Genomic DNA, 14,598 nt, shown 5'->3' on the forward strand with positions numbered 1-14,598 from the left:
GGGCTTTGCTACAGTGGAACTTTACTGACCTAGTTCCCACTCTCATCAGCTCCCTCTGTGCCTTTCTTGCTTTCTTTTGGCATCTAACCTTGTAAAAGAGGGAGCTCCTTCAGGCACTGCACTGAGAATGTCTATTTTGGTGCCCCACACTCCTTCTATTTGCCTTTTCATTCATTCCCTGGTGTTAGCTTTATACGTGTGAACTCCCAACATTTGTTACAGTGAGACATGAGGCCTCAAAGAGGGCCCTTGGGTTGTATCTGTTGACTCTTAAATCATTTATTTATTCATTCACTCAACAAGATGATGGTTGCATGGTGTTTTGTTTGTGTTTGTATGTTTGGCATTAAGCTGGAATGTTTTTAATTTTAGGTATCTAAGAACAGTGGCCATGCATATTTAGCTAACTTTCCACTATTTGGTAATGATATTTGTGATTTGAAAGCTTCATCTTTCTTACTTAAGTCTCACAATAACATCTCAAATGGCCCTACTCCCTCATGATCCCAGCTTTTCACCAATGACTTGGTTTCTGGATGTAAGGGTAGCATGTGGGAAACTAGTCAAAAAGAAACAGTGCTTCTCAAGCCATGTGTGAATCAGCAACCAAAGTTTGCATTTTTGAAATAGTTTTGGCAGTTGGGAGAATGATCCTGAGCCCGTTAGGACTGTTATCTCTGAGTGGAAAGAAGGAGTCATATGAGGGTGAGGTGGAGCAGAATGAAATCAGTGGAGAAGAGGTAGCAATTAGACGAACTCAACAGCAACGTGGGAAAGGTTAGACACAAATATTCCACTGAAGTTGAGTGCGATTTAAAGCCAGAAAATTCCTGGGAAACCACATAAGGCAAACCTCTCATTTCACAGATAAGGGACCCAGTCAGTTCAGTTCAGTTGCTCACTCGTGTCCAACTCTTTGCGACCCCATTAACTGCAGCATGCCAGGCCTCCCTGTCCATCACCAACTCCCGGAGTTCACCCAAACTCATGTCCATTGAGTCAGTAATGCCATCCAACCATCTCATCCTCTGTTGACCCCTTCTCCTCCTGCCTTCAATCTTTCCCCGCATCAGGGTCTTTTCCAATGAGTCAGCTCTTTTCTTCAGGTGGCCAAAGTATTGGAGTTTCAGTTTCAAAATCAGTCCTTCCAATGAACACCCAGGACTGATCTCCTTTAGGATGGACTGGTTGGATCTCCTTGCAGTCCAAGGGACTCTCAAGAGTCTTCTCCATCATAGTTCGAAAGCATCACTTCTTTGGCACTCAGCTTTCTTTATAGTTCAACTCTCACATCCATACATGACCCACTGGAAAAACCATAGCCTTGACTAGATGGACCTTTGTTGGCAAAGTAATGTCTCTGCTTTTGAATATGCTGTCTAGGTTAGTCATAACTTTCCTTCCAAGGAGTAAGCCTCTTTTAATTTCACTCACCACCTGCAGTGATTTTGGAGCCCAGAAAAATAAAGTCAGCAACTGTTTCCACTGTTTCCCCATCGATTTGCCATGAAGTGATGGGATCAGATGCCATGATCTTAGTTTCATGAATGATGAGCTTTAAGCCACCTTTTTCACTCTCCTCTTTCACTTTCATCAAGAGGCTCTTTAGTTCTTCCTCACTTTCTGCTATAAAGGTGGTGTCATCTGCATATCTGAGGTTATTGATATTTCTCCCAGCAATCTTGATTCCAGCTTATGCTTCCTCCAGCCCAGCGTTTCTCATGATGTACTCTGCATATAAGTTAAATGAGCAGGGTGACAATATACATCCTTGATGTACTCCAGGGACCCAGAGAGGTTGTTATTTAGTCAGTTACACTAGTAAGTCATCAGTAGAACCACACCAGGATCCAGTGCTCCAGTGCTCAGATCCTGCTGCCTTGAGATGCTATCAGAACACAGGCTGCCCAGCGCTTGTCTGATGGTCCTCTCTGGTGGGCCTTTTACACTCAGAAAGTCTTTTTAAAATTTTCTTTTTATCTGTTTTTATTTTTGGCTATGCTGGGTCTTTGTTGCTCCATGGACATTTCTCTTGTTGCAGCAAGTGAGGGCTACTCTCTAGTTGCCATGCACAGGTTTCTTATCGTGGTGGCTTCTGTTACCGCAGAGCACAAGCTCTGGGGCATGCAGGCTCAGGAGTCGCGGCTCCCAGACCCTAGAGCACAAGCTGTGGTTGTGGTGCATAGGCTTAGTTGCCCCAAGACACGTGTGATCATCCTGGAGCAGGGATCAAACTTGTGTCTCCTGCATTGGCAGGCAGATTCTTTACCTCTGAGTCAACAGGGAACCCCATCTCAGGATTTTTTAAAAGCATAACCAGTAACAATTTAGCAATACTTTCACAGAAAATTTAAGAAAGCAACAACTTTGCAGGAGCTAAGTTGCCCACATTCCATGTAGCTTTTTTCTTCCTCCAGAGTCTTTCCATCACCCAAGATGAGATGACCCATGTGTTGTCTCAGCCATCATCCCGCCTTGTGGTTTCTAGACCTTAGACTTCATTCCTGCACGTCAGTCAATTCCCAGGCCCATAGTCCAGGTATTGCCACTGCCAGTAAAACTTCACTCTCCAACATCCCTTTCCAATTCTTCCGCTGCTCAAACTAGTTATGTCTGTTCTGTGAATCTTCTAGACCCATTCTGCCTCCCTATCCTCCCACACTGCTCTTGGCCTCAATTTTCTCATCCAGCTTGGACCACATAGTCAGTCATTTCCACCACATCTTTGCCAGAATCTACGAGTCCCTCACCCTCACAGTCTCTGAGTGTTGGGATCAACAATTCATAACCCTCACTTAACCCCATTTCATCTGTTTGCTGTTCCTGACCTGCTGAATTCAGTTGAAAAAAATAACAAAAGTTTTAAAAAATTAGTCACTGGAACATATTTATCATTTGCACTCTCACTTGGGCCCTAATTTTAGCAAATGAGCCTTTTTATCCTCCTCAGCCTCTTTCTATCTCCCAGATTGTGAAGTTCTCACTTCAGCTCCTTCATTTCCATGGCATGACCCTCAGAGAGGAACTCATCTCCTAAAATACTAGAAATGGACCCAGTGATGTACTGCCTTCAAATTCTACCTCCCCACCTCCAAATAAATGCATCTTTACCTGCCCTAACCTTCTTCAATCATCTCTCAAAAAAGCTATTTAGATACAAACACTTCCGCTTACTCCATTTCAATAATGAGGGAATCCTCCTTATTGCATAGAGATGTTAAAAATCACCATTGCACTGGGAGAAGTTAAGCCTTCTGCTTTGTCTCTTTTCACTTCTGATCGAATGTCTAGGTCTATTTTTCTCTAAGTTTTACAAACACACACATATGTGCCTGAATTTAAGAACTGTGTATAAACCAGTAAAATGAGTGTCTTTGGTTAGTAGTGGGTTTTCTTTACAGAGCTCAGGTGAATGTTGGCACGTGTAAGGTGTGAGCATTGTGTTCCCACAAAATCCAGGGGTGAGTCACACTAGTTCCACCAGTAACGAAATGCTGACTCTCAGCAGGTAACACACATGGGCAGCCTACTGACGTCACATGAAACGGGAGTTTTTCATAATCCTAATCTTTTTATTTTCAAAGTCTCTAAATTAACAATTCAGCTCTTGGGTCACTTTACAAGATATTCTGGGTACCTATGAGCTCCAGGTATGTTTCAAGAATTTATTTTAACCAAGCAGCAACTACACTCATGGTATTTTCCCATGAACACCATTTCCACTGGGAGAAATTACTTAGCCATCTGCACATCAGGAAAATGGACATTTTGATGGCCTAGAATCCTGGCAAAAAAACCGCACTCTATATTTCACATAGAAAGACTGAGAAAAAATACAAAGGTATGATACCCCCTAAATAAATCTCAGTATTTGTCCCTCCTTATCAAATAAACACAAGAGATCATTTGAATGTTCCTTGAATTATATCTAGATTGCCATTAGACCAAAAAAAAAAAAAAAATGAAAACAAAACTATATATATTAGAAGGAGATCTTATGTATGTAATTTCTTTGACTAGATCCCATTTTCAGTTTAGTTATTTTCAAACTCCAGGCTGATGGCCATAGCAATGTTCTGTCTTTCATAAATCTGGAGAAGATACACACTCAGACTTCCTAAGGCTTCTCCTAGGCAGTTGATCCTGACCTTGGGGGCCCTTAATCCACAGAGGGGGATGGAATGGAGAGACTAAGCCATCTGTTACTGTGTTTTATCTTGAGTTGTTCATAACCTACTTATTACACTTGGCATATGACATGATGTCCACAGCTATACTTCTTTCCTGAATTTGTTTGGAGTTGATGGATGATGGCCCCTGAGCCAGCCCCCATGAACGGCGCTTTTTTGCAAAACTATTTTGCTCAGTGTCAGAAATAACTTTGCTTAACTTATTACATTTCTTTATTGAGTCTAAATAAAGATGCATGTCATCTGATAGTTTATGAAGTAATACACACATGCTCTTAATATGGCAAACAATGCATAGAACTTGGGGGAATTTAAACATTCAATCTCTCACCTTCTCTCTCTGTTTCACACCAAAAAAAAAAAAGAAAGAAGAGGGAAACTTATCTTATTTGGGAGTTAATAGGAAACTCTAACAATTTCAAGTAGGGTTTAAGGATTTTGTGTGCTCTATTTTTTAAAAAATATCCATAAAATGAAAATCTCTGGGAAAGTTTAAGGAAGTTAGGGCTTCCCTGGTGGCTCAGATGGTACAGAATCTGCCCATACTGCAGGAGACCCAGGTTTGATCCCTGGGTTGGGAAGATTCCTTGGAGGAGGGCATGGCAACCCACTCCAGTGTTCTTGCCTGGAAAATCCCATGAACAGAGGAGCCTGGTGGGCTACAGTCCATGGGGTTACAAAGAGTTGGACACGTCTGAGCGACTAACACTAACTAAGCAAGTTTAGAACTTATGAATATTTAGTTCCTACGGCATTTTGGAGATTCTCAGAAAGAATAGGAATCTCTTCTTTTGTGCTTGCTTTCAGGGTTTCCACTCATTTTGCTGTGATCCTGAGCACTTCTGTACACCAGATCTCAGGACAATAAATGAAACAAATTAAGTGTGGCTCCAGTGGTTTTGGATTGAACCAGTAAGTTATCTTTATTAATACATGCAGAGGAAAAGTTCTCATTTTTATTGCATTGCTTCCTTGATGACAAAGGCAGTAACAGTACTGAACCAGCACCAAAGAAATCTCCAGCTTTTGGCAGCAGGTTAATTTTCCTGTGTGCTCGGTACTGTTAGGACTTGGCACCATCCAGCTCACCCACTCCTGGCTTCCAAAAGCAGCCCCATCCCCCTTTTCTAATGCTGCCTCTCTTTGCTCACCCTGACATTTTCTTGGCTTTAGCTGAAATTTTGACACATAAATCCCACTTGTCAAATGATATTGTAAAACAAGCATCCAAGTGTCAGCACATGGCCCTATAGTCTGGGGACCAGAGAGTAGAGCGAGGAACACCTCGACAGCAGCTTTCATCTGCCTCCAGCCATCTGCAAGTAATTTGAAACCAGTTTCCAATGCAGCTAGGTTTTTTTTTTTTTTTGGCCTAGTAACACATGCACAGCAAAAAGAATGGGCCGGAGTCATCAGAACCTGTTAACTCTGTAATGAGCGGATAAAACTGTATATTTTTCAAACCTGCATCAGACCCATCCATTAGCATTCAGCAGTTGGTCTAAAGTCTCTTTTTACTTACAATCTTATCAGACAACTCTAGCCCATTAAGATACCACATTTGCAAAACACTCCCATCTCCTGGCCTCACATCTCTGAACCTCAGCATGGCTGAGACCCTGATAGGACTTCTGTGAACCTTCTGAGTCTGGGACACTTCCCTGTCACTTAAGGATAAAAATAGAGAGTTGAAGTCAAGATGTGGAAATACTTTATTAAAAAGTGCCTTCTTTTTCTAACCCAGTTCTCAAAATATCTGTAATTATTCTTTATTCTTAGCAAGCTTATGGGAATTTTGGTATGGTTTGCAAGAACGATGAAAAAAAAATCTCCTGCAAAGCAATGAGGAGAAACTTAAGAAAGAGAGGGTATAAGGAGGGAGTGATGGCAAAGAAATGCCAGTCAATCCCAGGTCCTTGCCTGGGCCAATTCAACCTCATTGAATATCAGTTTCTTTATCTGTAAAATGGGGACACTAATAGGTACCTCATAAAAATGGCTAAATTGAATCAGAAAATTTATCTAAATTGCTCAGCAAATGCTATTATTATTTTCTTTCTTGCACTGCCCCCTCAGTAGTAAGGAAGTACAGGAACCAACCAGAGGTAGTTACTGAATTCAATTGTATGGACCCTGTAGAAGCCACAACCTAGCCAAAGGTCTCTGCCTTCGTTGGGGCGGGCGGTGGCGGGTGGGGGGGGGTGTTCTTTTTCTGTTGGGGTTTGAGTAGCCAAATATTGAAATGGAAACTGAGATCAAGACAGCACAAGCTTTATTTAGTGGCCAAAAAATGAAGAAGTGGAAACTAAGTTCCCAGATCAACCTCTTGCCCACCTACTGAGGGATTTAATTTTAAAGAGTAAAGATAACAGGAGGAGGAGTGAGGCTAATGATGGGGAGGTGAGGCACGTGCATTAGTCGACCAGGGAAGGCGGGGCTTTTTCAAGAAAGTGGACTGCTGCCCCTTTTTACCCTTATTGTCTGGTCCTTATTGTCTGGTCCTGGTCACTGGTAGGTGTGTCATTTAATATGCTAATGTAGTCAAATCAGCATATAATGAGATTCAGGGCCCATTGCAGGTGAGATTCCTTACCATCTTGGTTGTAGTTGGCTGCATCTGGTGTTTTTGTTTGTATTTTCCTTTATTATTTCTGACCCCTTTAACAAAGATTTATGTTAACCCCTCATGATATATAAATGATGACCACTCAAACACACACTGACACAGCAGGACACAACTTCTCTCCCTCCTGCCCATCATCACCAGTATGTTCAGATCCTTTGAACTTTTAAAAATCAAACTTGCAAACAAACCTAAATTTTGTAAAATGGTATTAAACAACTTTTGCATATGAAAAAAGAAAAGATTTATGTTAACTCCTGCTAAAGGTGGGTGTTAGTGGGTTTTGAGCAAAGACCTGGAGTAGCTCCAGCAACAGTTTTGCTGTGAATCTAAAGAAGCTTAAGCATCATGGCCCGTCTCACCTGGACCTTCATATATCAATAGACTTGTAAAATTTTAAAAGGTAAAATATGTTATTGTTATTTTAAAATAAAATATTATTTTAAAAAGTAAAATTGGTAACAAATCAGCTTTTAAAAGTCACCAATTCAAAAAGAATTTAAGCTCAATCTTTGCACAATAAAGTTTGAAATAACCTAAAATCTACAATTTTAATATAAAAGAGACAATAGAAAATTTTCCAACTTTGACAAGAATCCTCAATTTTTACATAACAATACCATTAACAAGTTGTAAAGTGGAAAGAATGTTATGAAACAATAATTAAACATTCTGAACATCCACGCTGAAAGAAATATAAAGTTATTTTCTTTTCTCTTAGTAAAAGACCATCAAAAAAAAGCATTATCATAAAAAGGAATAATTAAAGAGTATTATTAAGTGTAAATAATTAAAGACCAAAAATGTAGGGAAAAATTATTTTAAAGGTGTGTCATGAGGTTAATTAATGAAAATATATTAAATTTTTGGAGCTTGTAATGAGGTAATCATTTTCAAATATTGTAATTTGTTTTGGTTGGTCATACTGATGCCAGCTTCTATACACTGACATCAAATTAAAGCTCAAGGACAAAGTTTTGGGTAAAGTTGAAAAGAATAGTTTTATTGCTTTGCCAGCAAAGGGGTCACAAACCTGTATGCCCTAACCTGGAGGGGGTAGTGAGGAGTTTCATAGTAATAATTCAAAAAGGGTGTGATCAGCTCGTGGACAATCTTCTGACTGGTTGGAGGTGAGGTAAGTGGGAGTCAGCAATATCAATATTCTGGTTCCAGCTGGTCTGGGGTCTTCATGCTTGTGGGCAACATCCAGTTAACTTCTCCACCTGATGAAGATTTCAGTGTCTGCAAAAGAGCTCAGAGATATTGTGTTGGCACCCCTTGAGGGGTCCAGGGCCCTGTCCAGTGGCTGCACTGTCGTTTCCTGACTGTGCCTCACTTGTCTCAGCATCCCCTCCCTCCCTGATTGGCAACTGTTTGAACCTGCCCATTGGAATGCAGGGGAGGTCATGGAGGCTGAACAAGCCTATTTCCTGTCATCAAGAAATGGTGAGCAGGTGCCCCACAGGATCCTGCTCAGTTTCATCATTATAAATTAATACTTCCATATCAAGCTTTTTCATAATTTTTATTCTTTTTTCTTTAAAGAAGACTTTCAAAATTGTACAAGCTTCCGGCCTCAGGACACCCAAGGGGCCAAGGAATGAACTACATTCCTGTGAACACAGGCCGCCCAGACAGACACTTGGGAAAGCGTCCTCTACTTTATTTCTGGACACAGCTACCCCTGCGGCCCTCACATCTAATCCCGGCCTCCTCCTCCCCTCTGTGGTCTGGCCCTCCTCCTTCAGGGTCACCCCCAGGAAGGCCAGAAGCCAACACTGTCCTCTGCACCCTGCTTCCCCTCTTTGCCACTCTGCCAAGGGCAGGATTCACCTGTGCAAACTCACCCTCTGGGACCTTGCTGAAGTCCAAACCAGAAAGCCCGTCAGAGTTCACTTTGTGACAACCAATTAGCTGACTAAATGCTAGACTCTAAATGAGCCATGCAATTATGTTGTTACCAAGTTTCCCAAAAGTCTCAACAGTCCATCTAAAAGAAAGAACACCAACGTTCGGAGGCCTCAGGGCGGGAGGCACTTTCTGGGCCCCTCAGCGCCAGAGCTTCTTTTCAAGCTGGCTGGCAGTTAGTTGGAGATCTTTCCAGAATTTAACATACTGTAGCTGGTCCAGAGGAGTCTTTAAAGACAATAACTCCTTGTTTTGTTTCTGTTTTTCAGAACTTTTCACAGACTATTACCAAGATGTTTGGATAATGTAGTCATCCCAGAGGACAAACCCATGGGCTTCAGTTTACAAAATTCTGTGGAGTTCCCACTGTACTCTGGGACCAGAAGGAAAACCACCCCTGCTGCCAGGCCCTCCCCTTAGCAGCCCCACCCCCAGCGGTGTAGTGTTCCATCACTCACCATTAGGACTATCACAGTTTAGTCACCAGTCACCTTTTCAACCTCACTGCCACCCACACGGACGTCCATCCGATTCCGTAGTCCCCAAACTCAGCTGATGAGCGGAGTCGCAGGCAAGCATGTGACCAGCTCAGCACCTCCGCCTCACTGTGAACTCACTGAGTCAGGGTCACAGGGATGTGAAGCTGGGGATGTGTGCCAGGCCCCCAGGTAATGTCAATGATTCATTTATTCTTCATTCTCAGATATATTTCCCATGCTAGTTGCTGGCCAGTCTCCCCCATGCCTTTTTACCAGCTTTACTATTTGGTCACCCTTCTTCCATAAACTCAGTCTTCCATCCTGCTTGAAGAAACCCCACTCCTCTGTGTTTAAGGACCAGAATATTCATACAGCAAGTCCCCATCACTGTCCATGCTGCCTGGAACAATCTACAGACCAAAGGTCTTTCTGGGCCACATGACAACCAAACTGATCTTTGCAACATACAAATCCACATACGCCACTGGGAGCCTGTCCTGGGCCTTGCCTGTTGCAGCCTTTCCTGGTTCTGGGTCCCTTTGGCACCATCTTCCACCTCCATCTCACAGGACCCTCCAACCCACACCTCCTCAATTCTGCAAACGGGCCATGTTATTGCCCTTGTCCCGTGGCATTTGCACGTGCTGTTCCCCCTCATACTTATTGCCCAGTCAGGGGACTAAGCGTCTTCTTAAAACCAATAATGTCTCAGCAACCAGAATGTGAACAGAAAACATTTTGAGTGTATTCAGCAATTAAAAAGAAAGCACTAAAATAGTTATCACAGGAAAAGAGCACAGCTTTGTTGGCCTTCCTACATTGTTTGAATGATCAGTGAAGTCTTTATTTTTAAACATGTGCTGCAGGGAGGCTGCTGGGAAGGAAAGCTCCAGCATTTTGTTCTGGGCCCCATTCCCAGAGTTTCTCATTCAGCAGATCTGGGATGGATGTGAGAATCCATCCCAGAATTGTATGTTTAACAATTTCCCAGGTGCTGCTGGCATCGATCATCCAGTATTTACAACTCTGAATACACAACAGAGTCACTAGCTGAGCTCTTAAAAATACAGTTGCCTGGGCTCACCCCAGACCAATTAACTAGGAATCTCTGGGGACAGAGCCCAGGCACTTTTATGTTAAGCTTCACAGGTGATAGTATTACACAGTCAAAATGGAAAATCACTAGTCTATGAGTTACATTCTTAATTTAGGCAGAGGATTCCTACTCATAGAACATTTCTCTCCTTTGGCTAGTTAACTTTTACCTATTTTTTAGATGTCAACTCATGTCACTTCCTTTCTTATAAGCCCTAAGGTACCTGTGTCTCTCTTTGGGAGGCTGTCTCAGAGTGTAACAGCAGGTCATTGATATGATGGTTTCAGCACTGTTTGTCTTCAAGGCTGGAAGTCCTATGGGTCTGGGCTCATCATTGAAACCTCTGTGTCTAATGAAGTGCATAGCACATCACAGCTCTTCAATAAATATTTATCAAATGAATAAACCACAAATTACCTAGTTGCTACTCATTTCTCTTGTATCTTGTGAGACCAGTTCTAAGAAACATGTAGAAGGAACTTTGCAACTTGGCTGGCAGCTTAGTACGTAGGAGGCAGATCCATCTCATCCCGCAGGGCAGCAAGCATGCAGGTGCATAAGGCTCAGAGCCTTGAACCAGTACCCACATTATGGACAGGAAAACCCCCGGTCCAAGAAAGAGCAAGGAAGGTTCCTTCTTTCTGTAGGTTGGCGCCCAAAAAGTCATCCATGAGAAATCAAAAACCCAGATTTGCCCATGTGTTGGTAAGAAGCCCAAACTGACATGATCTGCACAGTTCTACAACACTAAGCTGAAAAGTTTGTGGTTGGGAGCAAGTGTGACGTACAGGGTGAGGGGCGGGAATTTTTCAAGACCTTTTCACAAAAAATTCTTTACAAAACTCTTGAGAATACAAATCACTATGTTTAGAAACTTGATGCAGAAGAATAAGCAACACCAAAGGCTAGAAGGACAGTAAAGACAGATTTTAAATGAATATGCTTTAAAACGATTAAAGATATAAATTAACAAGTTAACACTTTAATAAAAGAAGAAGACATGAATAAAGGGGCATTTAGAGCAGCTGCAGTGTTGAGTGCATCCAGGCTCAAGAGACATCTCAATGAACCAGGAAGGCCTCCAAGAACCCCAGGAACCCCAACCCTAGGGCCTCCCCAGCCCCAAAGGGGCAGAGTACATAGTAGAGAGGGGGACAGTCCTAAAGGGAGGTTTAGGAAACAGGAAACAGAGGTGAAACCTTGCATGGCTGGAGGCATGTGGAGGCAGAGGAAGGACCGTGGTCCCTGGGCAAATGTGCAGGAACAAGGGCTAAGGCTGATGCTGAGATGCACTGGGCCAGGGAGGGTCAGGCACCGCCATCTGACCAGAGCCTGTCTCCTTACCCCAGGGAGAAAATACAGTCATCCCGGCGGGGAAAGGGAAGAGAGCAGCATGGGGAGAATGGAGATTGGCTGAGTATCTACTCAAAGGGTCTAATTCCGAAGCAACTGACCACCTTAAATTGTCAAGTTTTTCATGTGCCATTGAGGGAGACGGGAACTGAGTTAACAGACATAAAGTTTCTATAGAAATACAGTTACTGTACAGTCACGGCTGACTTTGCTTTTTGTAACTCAAATTTTTATCTAGACACAAGACGGCTTTTGCTGTTTTGCAATGAGAGGAGTCTTGCCACCACGGGAATCACATCACCCTTGGATTTGTCATTTTGCAAGGAAGATACTGGTCTCCTTGTAAATATTGTGCTGTCATGATACAAAGGACAGTGCCTTGCCAGGATGGGGACATAAATCTCTACAAAAGATTTTCTCATTCCTTGCCTGCCTCCCCAGAAGCAGGGTGTGGGGGACATACATGCACCCTAACTCCTACTGCCTTATGGACATAGCAGCGGGCTCTGGGCAGGTACAGCTTTACTGCAGATGGGCATGGTGGCATGGCACTCATACAGTCAGCCTTGAGACCCAGTGATGCCAGTCTGTCTTTATTTTTTATAAATTTATTCATTTTAATTGGAGGCTAGTTACTTTACAATATTGTAGTGGTTATGCCATACATTGACATGAATCAGCCACGGGTGTACATGTGTTCCCCATCCTGGAGTTCTGCTCTCTCTTTATGCTGAGGAATCCTGTGTCAGAGTCTGCTAAGCTGAAGGTCAAACTTCAGGCCCTGGAGAATTCACGCTACGGAGCCCCTTAGCGCCAGTTTTTCCCCTCAGTGCCACTTGCTCATCCCACCCCCACACCCATACCTCTGCTGGTCCTGCCTGGACCACCTTCTGTTTGTACATCTATGTGCAAATAACCTCTTGAACTACAACCACTAGGTCAGCACCTGATGCCTGTGTGCCTCCTGGTTTTCTGAAAAACTCTGATAATCTTTCAGTTTGATCTGTGCCCTGTGCACCATGACAGATATTGCAGGTATTGGTTACTAGGGGTCCTGTAGAGTCACTGGAGACAGAGGGGGATCTCAGATGTAATTCACCTAAACCAGAAGTGCCTTGTCAGTGTATCCATGAGCTGACTGTAAGACTGCTCGGTAGCAGCAGATGGGGTGAGCCCAGGGGATGCGCTGGCCCCGTTTTCTCCACGGGCAGCCTCCCAGGTGGACGATGGTGCCATCATCCCCTTTCCGCTTGCTGTCACCGGATTTCTTGACTAGGCAGAACATAAGGCTCTCCCCTCGCTTTAATCCTGCCTGGTAGCCCATCTCTGTTCATAGTTGGACCCGTAGGAGGTGCCAACAAAGGAGAATAAGATGAACTCAGGGGCTTCTAATCTTTATTAGTAACTTTTCCTAAATAAACACTTTTTAAAATGTCATCACTGAAGCCTCAAAGAGAAAGAGAAACTTTAAAATATGCCTGAAAGACATATAAGTAGATTTGAACAAATAAAAAGATACACGTGCTCTCGGAAAGTGTGTGTCAATGTCATAAAAATGTCACTTCTGCCCAAGATTATTCCCATTCTTGTTAAATTTACTTTAAAATAGTCATATTTTTGTGTCCCTCTTATGGCTTTTATTGATGATGGGGGTTTTCTAATGCAAATTCGTATCAGAATAAAACTGGAGTCTCCCTTTCTCTTGAAGTTTCAATGATGATATTTTTAAAAGTCCCTATTTAGGAGAATTTCTGTTCTTTAAAAACACCTATCAAGCATAAGACATACATTTGGAGAAAATATGTGCAAAAACACATGGCTGATATAGAACAGGTATCGAGAACATATAAATAACTCTCCAATCTCAACAGTAAGAAGCGAAACAATCCAATTTTTAATTATTGGGAAAAAATATTTGAACAGATTCTTCACCAAAGAAGATATACAGATGGCAAATAAGACATGTAAAGATACTTGATAGTATTTGTTCTGTGAGAAATGAAATTAAAACCACAGTGAAGTACTACTTTATAACTATCATAATGGCAAAAAGAGAGAGCATGAAAAAAAAAGTGGAAAGAAGGAAGGAAGGCAGGCAGGAGGGAGGCAGGGCGGGAGGAAGGAAGGAAGAAAAAAAAGTAAAAGAAATGATGAGGGTGCAGGACATGTGGAGCCACTGGAACTGGAACTCTCTCACTTCGCTAGAAGGAATGCAAATTGATAACAGAAACTCTGGAAAAAGTCTAGAAGTCTCATAAAGTTAAAAACACACTTAAAGAATCAATAATTTCACACCTAGCTATTTATCCAAGAGAAACAAAAATCTATGTCCATACAAAGGTTTTGTTCAAAATCATGCCAATGTCTAAATGCTAAATGGATTTTTTATATGTGTGGTATATCAATACAATGAAATGTTACTCATCCATAAGCAGGAACCATTAAAGGATCTGCTAGTTTCTACAGCATGGATTAAGATGCACTCTAATAAGTGAAAGAAGCCAGATCCAACACTCCACGACGAGTGAGTCCACCTCAACAACATTCTGGAAAAGGCTGAACATAGAGAAAGCAAGGTTATTGGCTGCCAGGGGCTGAGAGCTGTAGGGGTGGATTGAATATATACGAGGATGAGGAAACCTAGCAGGTGAAGGAAGTGCTGTGCAATTTGGTCGTCCTGTGGCTACATGACTATATACAGTCGTGAAACCCTCAGAGAACTCTGCCAGGGAGAATTTTACTGTGTATAAAATAAAATCCACTTAAAAACTGCAAACATAATCAAACAGAGAAAATAATTAATTGAATGTATCTTGGAAACAATTTCTATGATTTTTACATCCTCTGAAGATATATTCAAGGGTAGAAAGAACTAAATGAAATTTTTAAATTGGTATGCTTAATATCTGCAGTAAAATTGATATTTTAATTATGAAATTGTTTTATATA

Source organism: Bos grunniens, chromosome 17, assembly GCF_055505025.1.
Source record: "Bos grunniens cultivar Pamir isolate PY7600 chromosome 17, Bosgru_T2T1.0, whole genome shotgun sequence".
Lineage (NCBI taxonomy): Eukaryota > Metazoa > Chordata > Mammalia > Artiodactyla > Bovidae > Bos > Bos grunniens.